This window comes from Canis aureus, chromosome 20 (assembly GCF_053574225.1).
Source record: "Canis aureus isolate CA01 chromosome 20, VMU_Caureus_v.1.0, whole genome shotgun sequence".
NCBI lineage: Eukaryota > Metazoa > Chordata > Mammalia > Carnivora > Canidae > Canis > Canis aureus.
In genome coordinates this window covers 19,858,338-19,872,901 of record NC_135630.1, presented here as the reverse complement: position 1 = coordinate 19,872,901, position 14,564 = coordinate 19,858,338, and the positions used below count along the sequence as shown (strand labels likewise).

General features: G+C 34.7%; 2 long non-coding RNA genes across 14 annotated transcripts in view; one reads left to right on the top strand and one right to left on the bottom strand.

Annotated features, from left to right (window-relative positions):
- Window positions 1–14,564, bottom strand: part of LOC144291523 (uncharacterized) — a 777,143-nt gene that overhangs the window by 506,298 nt on the left and 256,281 nt on the right. The window lies entirely within an intron of this gene.
- Window positions 5,418–12,936, top strand: LOC144291909 (uncharacterized). The gene is made up of 3 exons (XR_013359458.1): window positions 5,418–5,548; window positions 11,293–11,379; window positions 12,668–12,936. It is a non-coding gene; the product is annotated as an uncharacterized LOC144291909 (long non-coding RNA).

The following is a 14,564-nucleotide window of genomic DNA, read 5'->3' as shown; positions in this document are numbered from 1 at the left end:
GATTTTGCTAAAAAGGTTAAAAGCCTTAGTTTTCATTTTCTTCCACATGTAACAAATATTACAAGTTTGTTTCTTTTTTAAATTGATAAGTTTTTATCTTTAAATCGATAATTCATTATCTTTTAGAAGCCATTAATATTAATTAATCTAATGAACTTTTAGATTATGTGGGGCTTTTTTGTACTATGCATTGTCAAACTAGACAAAAGTCACTAAGGTATTTGTCAATACTTACAAAATATGCAACAGTTATATACAGTTCTCAACATGTTGTTTTATACTGATAGTTTTGTGTACTTGATGCTTCCCACAATCTCACAGCAGCTCTGTTAGCTAAGAACTTGTTTAAGAGAAATCAATGTCCAAAATTCCAAGATACCCAAAGATAAAGAAATACTTACATTTTAGTATAGATTATATAATTATGTAATGAAATATTATGTAACCATTTGAAAACATGTTTTTAAAGAAAATTAAATGGGGGGTGCCTGGGTGGCTCAGTTGGTTGGGTGTCCAATTCTTGATTTCCATTCTCATCATGATCTCAGGGTCTTGGGATCCAGCCCTCATCAGGCTCCACACTCAGTATGGAATCTGTTTGTTCCTCTCCCTCTACCCCTCTCCCCCTACTCACTTGCACTCTCTCTCTCTAAAGTAAATAAAATCAAAAAAGAAAATTAAATGGTAATGGTATAAATAATTCTCATGGGACAATATCAAAGTAAAATAATCTAGATACACAACTTATATAAATTTATTGTGTTTAAATCTTTTTTTACATATGTTCTAAAATGGGTATCATTTTATAATATGAAAAACATATATTATGTAAATATAAGATGAATAATTTTCTTCAAAATCACTATGGAATATTAAAGTTATATCATCTCTTATATTCATATATCATAAGGTTTTATCTACCATCTAGAACCTGAGAGCAAATGGCATCATAACTGTCTCCACATAGTTTTATCAAGTATTCATTTTGCTCAAATTGTCTTCATTATAATAATGCATGATGTATAATAGTAACACTATAGATGTTTACTCAAACAGAAGCCCTTGGGATCCCTGGGTGGCGCAGCGGTTTGGCGCCTGCCTTTGGCCCAGGGCACGATCCTGGAGACCCGGAATCGAGTCCCACGTCAGGCTCCCGGTGCATGGAGCCTGCTTCTCCGTCTGCCTGTGTCTCTGCCATTCTCTCTCTCTCTCTCTCTCTCTCTCTCTGTGTGTGACCATCATAAATAAATAAAAATTAAAAAAAAAAACAGAAGCCCTATCCTGAGAACACACAAAACATTGTGATCATACCAAGGACAGCACTAAGAATTTATGGCTAAATGACAGGCACTTCCTGCCCAAAAACAAAATAACAAAATGACTTAAATGAAGTCAATCTCCAGAGAATAAAATGTAAATATATTTTCAAATATACATAAGATACATATCTGTATCTTGCAACTCTCTGCTTAGCATATTCATTCTCCTAGGTTTTTCTACTTATATAATACAATTATAATGCCTATTTTAATATTCTTGTCTATTAATTCCTATATATCTGTCAGCTATGCATTGATTTCAAAATGATTAATTTTCTTCTTTGGTGTGTTTCATATTTTCCTGCCTTGTAATTTTCATTGGATGCCAGACATTGTAAATTTAACCTTGTTTGGTGGTAGTTATTTTTTTTATTTCCTTGTACATATTCTTGAGTTTTTTCTGGGACACAGTTGAGTAACTTGGAAACAGTTTGATTCTTATTGGCATTTAAGATTTTTTTAGGTAAAAAAAAAAAAAGATTTTTTTAGGTAGAATGAGAGTAGCATTTCTTCTAAATCTGGTCATTCACCTTTACTGAGGTTTGTGTCCCTTCTAAAAAAGATATGTTGAAGTTCCAATACCCAGTACCTCAGAATGTGACATCATTGGGAAATACAGTCTTTGCAGATTTAAACAAGTGAAAATGAGGTCACTCTTCTACAAGAGCCCTAGTATGACTGATAGCATTTTAATTAGGGGAAGTTTGGATATAGACATGCACAGAAATAAGTATGGGCAGGGGTTGGAGTTATGTTGCCTTGAGTCAAGGAACACCTGGGGCCAACAGAAGTTAGGACAATGATATGGCACAGATTCTCCCTCACAGCCCTCAGAAGGAGCCAATTCTGCTAACTCCTTGATTTTAGACTTCTAACTTCCAGATCTGTTAGACAATACATTTCTCTTATTTAAACCACACAGTCTGTGGAATTTTGTTGCTACAGCCCTAGGAAATTACTGTAAGAGAACTTTCTGAGCACTCTAACCCATATGAACAATGAGGTTTTCCAGTCTGAATGTGATAATAGGCACTGTACATTTTTTAAACTATAGAGCACAAACAGGGTTGCTGGAAGGAAGGTGGGTGGGGGATGGATTAAAGGAGTGATGGGGATTAAGAAAGGCATCTGTTGTGATGAGCTTGGGTTGTTGTGTGTAAGTGATAAATCACTAAACTCTACTCCTGAAACCAATATTACACTATATGTTTAGTAATTAGAATTTAAAGAAAGACTTGAATCAAACAACAAAAAAAACAGGCACTATTCTTAGTGCTCCACGAGGCCTGGCTATTGTTATTTCAAATCCTGCGAGATGGTTCTATAGCCTTGAGTAGTTTCCTCTCTTGCATATATTGATTTGTACTCTGTGGAATACTTGGGTATATCCTCTTTAGTCCTTCAGAGTTTTCTGTATGTCCAGTTTTGTTCTCTTCTGTGTTCTGCCCCTAGCTCTCAGCTCTGTCTCCTTAACCAATAGAATCCACCGTGCCTCACCTGCTTTCCCTTGATGCTACAACCTAGAAACTCTCTCAAGACTGTAAACGTAGTGTAATTATAGGGCTTACCCCATTATCTCTTAGGGATTACTGACCTTCATTACCTCATGTCCAATGTCTTGAAAACCATTGTTTCATACATTTTGTCTAGTTTTTTACATTATTTCGGAGGTTGGGTAAAACCACTCTCTATCTGGAGTACAGTGAAACTTTATTCTCACATAGGCATTACTTGTTTTTATTGCTGGCATATTTTTATGCATTTCTCCTCAGTAATTTCTCCAGAGTATCCAGAATGAAACTTCAAGACTTTAGGACGTGCCACATGCCACTGTACTTTGAGAGAATCTTAGAATAAAATCCAAAACCTATAGTATGTAAGCTCTCTTCCTTGGTCTGCTTCATGCCTATTTAGTTGACCTCATCTCCACTTCAGCTGTGATGCATCACCTATTGGCCTTCTTTGATTTCCTCACAGGCATAAGTTTATCCTCAGAGTGTTTACACTTGCTGTTCTCTGTGCCTGGAATGCATTTCCCAGAGATTTTCTCATAGTTGCCTGTCTTTCATCATTCAGGTCTCAGCCCAAATATTTCTTCCTCAGAAAGTATTTCCTAAGCCTATCTAACCTAGCATACCTATCTATTGGCTCTGGTACCCTGTTTTATTTTATTTGTACCACATTTCCTTATCTGAAGTAAGTTATTTAGCTTCCCATATTCTCTCAGAAAATAAATTCCAGGAGAAATATGAATTCTGCTGTCTTGTTCAAAGCTACATCTTCAATGTACATATCAGTGTCTATGGAATATTAGTGCTCATTAAATGCTTTTGAGCACTGGATAAATTGCTTTCAGAAAAGAATGCAGACAGCTAAATATATAAATAGCATTTTTACTATACACCCTCACACAAAAATAATATATTATTGTAAAATAATTATGTTTATGTTATCCGCTCATGTTGTAGTAGAAAGGAAATATGGTAACATTATTCTATAGGGATTAAAAATAGTATTTTACTTTGCACTACCGAAAAATATGTTCCTGCATTAAAGAGCGGAATAATCAGAAACTTCATATTAATTTAGAGTAAGTATTTATTATTCCCCATCAGCTCTCATTTCCATAACTATAATACCTATTATTGCTCTGCAGACACTTATCTTCAAATGTGACACTTGAGAAGGAAACATATTCTTTTGTTGATTTAAAAATGGTAATGATTGAAAAACTCTAAGCAAAATATTTAGTAAATGAAATTCTTAGTGTTATATAAAAGAGCTGTAGCTACAGTATATCAGTCCTAGAACAATTGTATCCTTATCTTGTGGGAAATAAGGGAAATGTGAAACAAGAAAATAGAAAGAGATGTATATGTAAATTTGTGCTTCTACAGTCAGAGATTTGAGTTGAAAGTCTCTCCTAATATAGAATATGGCTTTTACATTGGAAATAGGGAGCACTATTATATCCTTTAGTGCAAATCAGTTTCTATAAGGCAAATTGAATCAATTGCATAAATGTTCTTTTAACTGTTACTACAAACCAACATTAACGGGGTCATTAAAAAGTAACTTCGGATACTACAGGGTGAAAAAAGAATTCCATTAGAATCAGCCAGGGGCATCTTTGTTCTTCAGTTCTGCTAAGCATCAGCCCTGAATTTCATGTTATGGTGCATAATTTTCTATATGTTGAATACTGTATGTCTCATGTGTAGTAAAAAGTATATATATATGTTCACTGACAATTTCATTGTATTTATTAACATTTGATTATTTTCTCAAAGGAACCCTTTACTCGAAAGGAGGAAAGTGGTGAATGTGGAAATATTTCTTGTTGTAGATAGATAATGATGTTCACACTTAACAAATGTTGCAACTGGAGTTTCAGAAAAGGGAAATCCACATATAAACTTATTAAAATGGCTGAACAACCTAGCTTTTTGAGGAAGGGGCTCATTGCCGTGGGCAAGTATTTCTAAATATTGAACTTCAGAATTATACATGCTTACATAGGTGAGGCTAGGAAACCAGTAGTGTCTTCCCTGGCTAACTGATTAGAATATTTTCTCTGTGGGCAAGCCCACTCCCAGGAAGGAAGAAGAGGAATGGGCTATACTACATAAGGATCTGAGAGGTGAACAGCTCAAATGGTAAGGACAAAACCTCCTCCACAAAGGAGGTGTTCCATCTGTGACTCCTATATATGCTATGATACTTTCTACATGTCATGGTCAAAGATAGCTTACTAATTCTGTATCTTTATTCTAAGCTATTGGAATGAGAAGTGGTGGACAAGCAAGTTCCTTTTATCGATATAATCCATAATTTACACACATCATTTTGTTAACATTTCTTTTCTTTACAGTTTAGTTGCATGGCCACAAATAGCCCCATAAAGGAGGCTTGGTGGTTGTGGTATTGTGAAACATATTTGGTCTTCATCCATTGTTCCTGACACAAAGCTCCTAAAACCTTTGGGATTTCCTAAGTGTAGAGAGCAACAAAGGTGTCTTTTGTTATGTTAATGAGGTGAATTTTGGACTCTATAAGGATGAGGTTGGTTGCCAAGGGAACCAATAATGTGATTAGAAGGTTGGAACTTTCAATCCCACTCCCTTGACCTCTGGGGAGGGAAGAAAGGTTAGAGGTTGAATCAGTTTCCAGCGATCAATTATTTAATCAATCATGCCTGTGTAATGAAGTCTCCATAAAAACTCAAAAGGGTGAGAGCTTTAGGGTTGGTGAACATGTGGTGATTTGTGGAAAGTGGCACACTCTGAGAGCACATGGATGCATATTTTACCCTGTATATTTCTTATCTGACTGTTCATGAGCTATACCTTTTTATAATAAATTGGTATTCTAGTGGGTAAAATGTTTCTCTGAGTTCTGTGAACCATTTTAGCAAATTAATGGAACTCAAACAGAGATTCATTGGAACCTCCAGTCTTATAGCCAGTTGGTCAGAAGCACAGGTCACAATTTGGACTTATGATTAACATGTGAAATTGGTGGAGGGAGGGGCAGATTCCTTTCTAGGTAAATAGTGTCAGAATTGAGTCAAATTGTAGGACACCTGCTGGTGTCTAGAAAATTGCTTGTTTGGTGTGAGGAAACTTTTCCCTTACCAGCAGATGAAAATTAGAAGCAGAACCTTTATTTTATTTTATGAAAATTTAAAAAATAGAACTTGGTTCTTTATGAATTTACAATTTATAATTTAGACTACCCACAATTGTATCTTATATTTTTTTGTTTTGGGTATGCGATGTATATAATGTGAATCTACCAGTCTACAAAATGCCAGCTTCAAGTTCAAATAGCAAAGGAAACCACATCTACTTCCTGAGAATTAGTCATTCATCTTCAGAATTCCCATGAGTTTTTGCATATCTCTATCATTTCTCTTACCAAATTGAATTCTAATGACATTTAAATCCTTTTTTTTTTTTTTTTCTATTTAGGTGGTTGTGATCACCCAAAGTCAGAAATTATCTTTTTCTCCTCAGTTCAGTGCCTGGCAGACAATAAGTACTCATTGAATGTTTAGTGACTTGGTAAAACTTACAAAGAACAAAATCAGAATGTCAATTTATTACTTGTTACTTAAAATAATAATTAAAAGAGAAGCAATCAAGTGCCCTGACAAGCTAAAGCTAGATTTTGTTGCAGTGACACATACCGCCTACTACATTTTAGGGATTAACACAATAAAAATTTGTCACTCACACATGATCCACCATAAGTCGACACTCTCCATAATAGTTCTCTGCTAGATGTAACTGTGAGCCAAGATGCTATGACTCTATCCTAGTGGCTCTACCATTTCAATATGAAATGAACATTTTTGTTATAATAGAGGAAGGGATGAACCTAAGAACTCAACAGGCAGTTACATTGCCTTATAAAAGAGGTGCCTTATATCATGTTTGTTCATGTTTCAACAGTCTAAACTGGCAACACTGCCTTCCTAACTATATAAAGGGGCTGGAAAGTATATAGTCTTTACTTATATCCAAAAAAGGAAAAGGAAACCAAATATTGATGATTACTAATAGTGTCTACCATAAGAGTAAATCATAATAACTTAAACACCTTGAAGCAAATTTTGAAATTAGGATTTTATAGTCTTCATAAAGGAAACTTTACTTTGCATTTATCAAAAAAAATGAAGTGCGTTTAATTAAAAACAGTATTTACTCACTCCAGGTAATTTTCAGAGATTATAATTTCAACTGTTTTATTGATAAAAACAATAATTATGGAGAATGGAAGTCCATACATTTTTCTAGAAATACAAATTTTATACTTTTATGAGAATAAACCATTTGAAAAGAACATATATGGACAGCATTGTTTCAAATCTTTTTACATTCAATTTATTGTGTCTTATATCAACATTATTCTACAGACCTACGTTGAGTCATATTAGAAGAAAGCATGATATAAACTCACTCCCTAGAATACCTATCTTAGGGATGTTAAAAAGACCTGTTCTCTCACATGAAAGTTTTCTCTTTATCATAATACATGAGAGAAATTGACTCCAGATCTTAGAAACAGAAAAACAAATAAAGCAAAAACAGATCTTCCAAACAGCCAGTTTGCTTATTCTTTTGAGTGATATAAAAATGATTATACTTTGTTCTCTGTTTTGATCTCATCCTTGTGCCATGATGTTACATCCTCACTTCTGTCAGCTATATGGGTCATGTGGTTCAATTTCTGTTCATTGATATATTTTTGGCTATATTATTTTCCAGACCATATTGTCTTTCCATGAGACTCTCATGATTTTTTTTATCTTTTAGAATTTTACATTTTTATAATTCTCTGAAATGGTGGAAGATGGTGAATAGATAATCAAGTTACTCCTATATTTATTTTAGGAAGAAATATAACTACTAAAAGATTTGACCCTTATATATCCTCTAGTTAGCCACTTTTCTCCTTATTGGCTTATTAGGAAAAACTCTTGTGTTTCTCCTCTACTACTCTTTCAGAACATTTCTGTGACCAGATATGTTTGTTTGTTTTTTTCCTACACTGACCAATTCTGATACCAGCTTGGTGTCCTAAAATTCAATGCAGTTCTACACTATGTATAGATGATACCATCTACCTGGAGTTAGGATCAGATTCCACAAGTTAAGGGCTTAGTCCCATAAAGACTGCTCCCTCTTCACACTCCAGTCACAAATCCCAGGTTGTCACCTGCACTTCTGACCAACTGGCTATAAATATGGTTCTCATGAGCCTCTCTTTGGGTTTGATAATTTGCTAGAATGGTTCAGATAATTCAGGGAAACACATATATTTACTGGCTTATTATATAATAAAGGATATGATAAAGGGCACAGATGAATAGCCAGATAAAGAACTACAGAGGGCAAGGTCTGGAAGAGTCCCAAGTATAGAAGTTTATATCCCCCTGGAGATGGGGTGCACCACCCTCTCAGCATGTGAATGTATTCACCAACCCAGAATCTCTCCAAACACCATACATTTAGGATTTTAAGTAGGGTCCATTAGGTCATGTGGGCATGACTGACTCATGATTGACTCATTTTCCTAGCCCTCTGGTTGGAGGGGGGTGGTAGGTGGTGAGGGCTGAAAGTTCCAGGCTTCTAATCTTGGTCTTTCTGGTGATCAGCCCATATCCAGAAGCCTACCAAGAGTAACCTCTTTACAACAAAAGATATTCCTATTACCCAGGAAGTTGCCAGGGATTTAGGAGCTCTGTGTCAGACACTCCTATCACTCAGGAAATCACAATGGTTTTGGAGATGTGTCAGGAACTGGGGTCAAATACCAACTATTAGCAGGAACTGGGGGTATATATTTCCTATTATTTCAAAACACTATAAATCAAAATCAAAATGCTGTTTGGTGATTGTAAAATGTGACTAAGAAAGATTGGTATATGATTTAAAATGCTAAAAGGCATCAGATTTTTTTTTTTTTTTTTAAGATTTAAACAACCTAATAATGCCTTGGTCCTTCAGTTATGGGCATAGACCATCATCAGTAACGGATTTGGTTCTTGGGCCTGATCAGGCTAGCTTCTTCCTGGACAGGTTTAAGAAGAGATGGGGGCATACCAATATCTTTATTTGCAATCATTTTCCAAGGTTTTCTTCCTAAATAAACCTTCTCTTTTAGGTTTATTTGCTATATTCCTTCTTTAGATATGTTAAAATTCTTCACTGCGATTACAATCTAGTCATTCTGGTATGGAAATTACTTCAAGTGGTTTAGAGATTTATGTTTATCTCTATGCTCTTTCTAAATGAATTGATTCTGTTTTAACTCAATAATGGTGATCTTTTTGCTTATTTAAGCATTCCATTGACCCGTTTTACTAAGAAAGTGGTCTAGACTCAAACATCTCTGGAAAATATTGTTAAATTCCTTCCTTATATAACCTTAAACTTTCTTTTTCATGTTTCTTATAGAAAGCACAATTGAAAAAACAATCATAAAAGTTTCTTGAAAAATTGTAATTTCCAGCTGAGTGTGGAAGGGGAATTTGATGAAAGGTCTGGTCGTTTCCTAAGAAAAGTGCATAGGGCAGCCCGGGTGGCTCAGCAGTTTAACGCCTCCTTCAGCCCAGGGCCTGATCCTGGAGACCCGGGATCAAGTCCCATGTCAGGCTCCCTGTGTGGAGCCTGCTTCTCCCTCTGCCTGTGTCTCTGCCTCTCTCTCTCTCTCTTTCTCTCTGTGTCTCACATTAATAAATAAATAAAATCTTAAAAAAAACTGCACATCATACATGTGTTAGCACATGATTTCAAAGATCTTCCAAAAGGCTTCTCAAAGAACACTGTCTTGGGGTATGTCCGTGGCTCAGTTGGGGAAGTGTCTGACTCTTGATTTCTTCGGGTCAGGTCATGATCTCAGGGTTGTGGGATTGAGACACCTCAGACTCAGAGCTCAGCACAGAGTCTACTCATCCCTCTCCCTCTGCTCCTCCCTTCAATTGTGCCAATTGTACTCTCTTAAATAAATAAGTAGAATCTTTTTTAAAAATTACCAAAGAACACTATCTTTTCTCTAACAAAGTCTTTTTATTTGGCAATCCTTTATCTATTATGTCTATGCAAAGAGCTCCAAAATCTTAGTCTCAACTCTTGAACCTTTTTTGATTTGCTTACAAGCATCTCTTACATGATGTTAGGTCTCATTTCCTCTGTTTCCTCTAAATTGTCATAACTTTATTCTTTTACCCTTCTTGTGACAGTTTACACTTTCAACTTTGCATTTGTGTCATCTCATCCAATAGACTGCAGTATCTGCATGGAAATTTAGAGAAGGGAATTTCCTATTCATGTTTACTAAACAATTACTGACTGGGGTGGGGGGGAAAGGCAGGGTGGGAGTCGGGGATGGAAACTATTCTCCACTTATTTTTTTTTTAACCAAAAAAATGTATAATTCATATATAGAGCAAAACTTTCAACCAGTTTCCAGAAAACTAAAACACTATCAGGTAGCTTTGCATTAAAATGTTAAGTGCTGGGCAGCCCCGGTGGCGCAGTGATTTAGTGCCACCTGCAGCCTGGGGTGTGATCCTGGAGACCCAGGATCGAGTCCCACGTTGGGCTTCCTGCATGGAGCCCGCTTCTCCCTCTGCCTGTGTCCCTGCCTCTCTCTCTCTCTGAATAAATAAATCTTTAAAAAAAAAATGTTAAGTGCTTAAAACATTTCTTCTGGAATATCAATTAAGATGGCTTCATATAGAGTAATGACCTCTCTCAATATCAGCTACATCTGAGATGCGCATTCCCATTTTTGACATTGGACATGCTTTTCAAAATGCCTACACATAATTCTAATTATGTGCCTGGGTGGCTCAGTCAGTTGGGCATTAGACTCTTGATTTCAGCTCAGGTCATGATCTCAGGATCCTGAGATTAGGCCCGCATCTGGCTCCACACTCAGTGGGGAGTCTGCTTGATATTGTCTCCCTGTCTCTCTGTCTCTGCCCCGCTCACATACTCTCTTTAAAATAAGTAAATAAATCTTTTAAAAAATTTCTAACATTTGGAAATGAAGGCATATTTTTTCTATAAACATAACCCAAAACATTATATTTAGAGGTATGCATATTCTATAAAGTTTTGGTATTAAAAATAAAGAGGTATACCAGGAACAGGTTAAACTGGGAGACTTCTTGCTAATTCTTCCACTCGTAGTTAATAGAAACTAACTTGAGGTAATATAATTAGGAAAATTATTAAAAGGATAATGAATAACTCACAGAATCCAAGGATGAGCCCATCTACTAAGCTTTAGAAAGGGTGGTAATAAGAATCTTTTCAGAGATCTTGGCTGTAACATTCCCCATATGTTTTCATAGAAGAATCACAGGCCTGTTTTAGCCACAAGTCAGAACCCAGATATTACTCTGCAAATCAAAATGCCAAACCTTTGGGAGAAAGAATCTGATTGGATCTGCTTGGTTTAGGTGTTCTGCTGCTAGGCAAATCAACGTGGGCTGGGAAAAGTCATGAAGCATGAAGCTGACTGCTTATGGACTATTCATATGTGGCAAGTAGGTTGTTCTTAGATTCAGGAGGTTTAGCATAACAGTGTCAAAGCTTTTCTCTATTCCTTCTATTCTGATTCATCTATAAATGAATGAGGGTGGATGATGGAACTTACTTTCCACTACTGAAACTACCCTAACTACATTTATGCAGTAGACATATGCTGAATTCATATTATTTCCTTTGCTTCCACATTTTTTCCTAAAGACCCGTAATATATTTCACAATCACTACTCACAGCATAGCACTTGGAAACATTATGATGTTCTCATTTCAGAAAATTCTTAAGTTCACTTTAAATTAATCCAATGTATTTTGATGACACTGTTATGTAAAATGTGTTGAGTTTATTTTTCAAGTTAAAAGTAAGTTGAAGTTATTGGAGTAAGCTTCTTACAGAATTATTAAAATAATGCAATCTGAGTGACAGGCAGTGGAATTTAGCTGAACTGTTATGAAAAGAGTTTGTTCTTTGTTTTGTTTTGTGTATTAAAAGATTGTAATTATTCCCATCCAGTTCTCTTTGTCTGCTTCTTTACAAGAATTTCCCGAGTTGTATGAAATATGGATGAGGTCCTTAACATCTGACTTAAAATATACAAATATCTTGAAAAACTCTAAAGTAGCTTTATTTGGCTTTCATAGTTTTAAAAATCTAAATTTGTTCAGAGATATACTTATTTTTTTCTAAAAGCTCAATGCTAAAGCATAGTTAGAGTCAAACATAAAGTATAACCTGGAAAAAACAACAAAATATAACCTGGTTGGAAAACTTATAGTATAATATTTGGTAAAGAATATACAAATGTATATATCTAGTTTCATGAACATCAACTACAATATTATTACCAAAGGTAAATTTGAAACTTTATTCTTGCTTTTCCTGTCTTCCCCAAACCACAACACTCTATATTTTCAAAGTGAAATGGTTTGATTTGAATTGCAAATCTTATCACATATATAGTTTTATTCTTTTCTATCTGGATGAGTGACAGTGGTATATAAGAGTTAACAAACCTTATCCAGTTTTAAATACATTTCTGGTATTGAAAGCTAACAGAGCTGAAAGTTGAATGGGAGAAAGCTCAGCTCCTGTATTCATTCTTTTATTTGTGTTCTGAAAGGGCCTTATGGAGGAAACCTGATAGAAATGTCATGGCATTACTAAATAGATCGAAGTCCAAGGTAGGAAAATAAAAGGTTGGCTTTGCTGCTTTTTTTGTCATTTTATAAGGAATGGATAGTGCTTTCAAAATGAGGGCCTGAGGCTATGCATGTCCTTTAATTTCTCAGACCCTGAGAAGAAGCGAATCCATCCCTCAACGGTCTACTGAAAGAAACCTTTAAAGAAACTCCATGTCCCAAGAACACACATCTCTTGTAAAGATGACAACAAAATGGGAGGAAAGTCTAAATGAAGGAGGCATATATCCCTGCACACAGGGATAGCCAACACCCACTTGAGAGCTGATCTGGGAGGATTATCAGCATGACTGCATAGGAATTTATTTTCTGTGATTTGTTGTGCTTCATTTCACTGGAATATAGGGTTCATCTTTAAATTGTTCGTGAAGTAGAGTGATAATTTGGGCGTCACGGGAGCTTATAGCTTATAGCTTATAGCTTATATAGCTACATTGTTAACATATGATAGTCAAGTAAAAATACTGCACTCTGAGAAATTCCTAGAAAACTTAGCAATTTGTTTCTCATTTGAAGCCACAAAGTATTGTAGAAAAGTAAGGTCTTTGGAGTGAGGCATTCTTGAGTTTATATACTCACTTTATTTCTTTTTGCCTTTAGATAGGTTAGTTAACTTTTGGGCCTCTGTTTCTGTCCTTCTTAAATGAGGATGGTAATGTAGACTATATTAAGCTCTCTGAAGAATTAATTGAAATAACATAGGTAAAAACATCAGTACAAATTAAACTTATAGTTCTAAAGTAAATTTCCTTTTCCCCCACTGAAATTAATTTGGTTTTAACATGGATGGTTGCATTTACTTTTTTTAAACCAATGACAACAATTATAGAAGAATTTCAAGAATGATATAGAATTTTTGCCATTTAGAAAAATTTAAAATGACTAATTATTTCTTTTTACAGAATATAATTGTTAGTTATTAAAGAAAAATAACGATCTGGAGGTCAACTCTTAGGCAGAATAAATGCATGCTGCAACCTCTTCTTCAGTCAGTGAAGATTTAAGGAGCAGAATATGCTTAATGTATATCTGTCCTGAAATATGATAATATCTAAAAATACAGCAAACTTTTGCTTAATAGAGTAGCACTGCCACTTATAAGGAAATGATAAACAATTTTAGATTGAGAAAGCAAAACAGCTACAGCTTTAACCTAAAATTAAGTAAGAAAATAAGGTAAATGAAAAAAAAAAAGAAAATAAGGTAAATGATATAGATGTTAGCTCTATAGTTTAAATGAGATAATACCTATAAACAAGGAACTATATGTCCCTGTTTTCCTGGGGCAGTCTTGTGTTACATTTGAAATGCCAACTGTATTATTAATAGGGCTTGCTCTACTTTTAAAGGAACATTGTTAATATAATTATTAGAAGAAAACACATTTTTTATAAACTTATTTTTGGGAAAATCTTTCTAATTATGACTCAAAATCCAGATGCAATACAAGAAAATTTGGTAAGTTCAACTACATTAAAAAGAAAAGCTATCATATAGAAAAATACCATGAACAAAATCAGAAGAAAACTGAAAACATGGAAAAAGTATTTGTGACATATATTACAGCTAAAGGTCTAATATATAAAGGACTCTTTAAATACTGGAAAATAAAAAGACCAAATCCTCAATTTATTAAAAGGGCAAAATAATGTTCAAGAAAACTAGTTCGATTCATGAAGAAAAAAAGCCAATATATAACAACAGAAGTGGAAAAAGAGTAGTTACAACTGACACCATAGAAATACAAAGGATCAAAAGAGATGACTACTACTATGCCAACAAATTGGAAAACACAGAAGAAATAGATAAATTGCTAGAAAAATAAGACCTTCTCTGATTGAATCAAAAAGAAATAGAAAATCTAAATAGACTGATTATGAGTAATGAAATCAAATTGGTAATTTAAAAACTCCCAAAAGGCAACACTCCAGAACTGGACAGCTTTCCACAGATAAATTTTATAAAACATTTAAAGAAGCATTGATAC